Below are 1,397 nucleotides of genomic sequence, written 5' to 3' on the forward strand. Positions count from 1 at the left end.
ACCCGCCCGCCTCGTGGTAACGGGCGACGCCCGGCAGAGAGCGCGCGCTCTCTGCCCCTTCCTCGGCCGCGGGGCGACGGCCGCCGGGGCCCGCCCGCGCTCTCTCTCCTGGGCCCGCCGCCGCGGTCTCTGGCGCGCGCGGCGGCGCCGCGTCCGGCGCGTCCGGCGCCTCTCTTCCCCTCGACGGCCTTTCCTTCCTCGAAGGCGCGGCGCGGCGGCGCCGTCGTCCGCCGGCCGTCCCCTGGCTCGACCGCCCCGCCCGCCGGTGGGGGGGGGGCGAGCGCTCGGCGGGCCCTCCGGCGGCGGAGGCCCGCGAGCGCGGGCGACCCCGTGGCGAGCGGCGGCGGCGCCGCTCGACGGGTGTCCCTCCCTGCGGGGACGGTCGGCCGGACGGCGCCCGCCGTCGGCCGGCGGCGGTCCCGTCCCGGGCTCCGCTCGTCGCCTCGCCTCCGTCGCCCTTGCCCGCGCGGCCGCGTGTGGGCCGCGCAGGAAGGCGTGCGGGGGCGGCCGCGGGGGCGCTCCTCCCCGCCCGGTCTCCGCGTGCGAACGAGGAGAGCGGGCGTTGCCCCCCGGCTCAGCCGCCGCGGCGCCTTCCGCCGGGCGCGTGCCCGAGGCGAGGGGCCCCGGCGGTGCGAGGCGGCGGCGGCGGTCCCGGGCGCGTGCCGCCCCGGCGGCGGCCGGGTCTGCCGTCCGGCAGGCCTCGGGCGCTGGCGACGCCGGCTCGGCTCTCGGTGGCGCCCGCCTCCGGGGCCGGCGGCGGAGCGCGTCCGCCGGTCGCTCGCCCGCCCGCCCGGCGGGGGAGCGGTCCCGCGGGAGGCGTGCCGGCGGGCTGTGCCGGTCGCCGTCGCGTGCCCGTCTCGAGCCCAGGGGAAAGGCCCGTGCCCGTGGTGGTGGGGGGAAGAGAGAGACAACGCCGGCCGCGCGGCGGCGCGGCGGCGCTCCGCGCCAGGCCCGCGGCGTCGGGGCCGAGGGGAGAGCCGGCGCGGCGCGGGGGCCGACGGCCGCGCGCCCCCGGCCGCGTGCCGTGTGCGTTGTGCGCGTCGTCCCGTGAAAGCGAGAAGCGGGCGGGCCGCCCTGTGCCCCCCGCGTGTCCGGCGCGCGCCGCCCGGCCCTCCGCGCGGAGGCCGGGCCGAGCCCGGGCGCCTGGGCCGCCTCCGAAGGACGGCGTGGGTGAGGTCGGCGTCTCCCCTCGCGGGGGGAGGCGGTCGGGGGCGCGGGCTCCCCCGCCTCTTGGCCGGCCTTCGGAGAGTGGGTTTGTTTTTTTCCTTTTTTTTCCTCCCGTTTTCCGTGTGCTCGTACGGTCTCGGAAGCCAGGCGCGCGCCCGCGCGTCCTCGGCGGCATTGTCCTAAACCAAAAAAGGGGCCGCTCTGGCGTGAGCGGTGCCCGAAAGGCAGAC

Source organism: Agelaius phoeniceus, unplaced genomic scaffold, assembly GCF_051311805.1.
Source record: "Agelaius phoeniceus isolate bAgePho1 unplaced genomic scaffold, bAgePho1.hap1 Scaffold_109, whole genome shotgun sequence".
Taxonomy (NCBI): Eukaryota; Metazoa; Chordata; class Aves; order Passeriformes; family Icteridae; genus Agelaius; species Agelaius phoeniceus.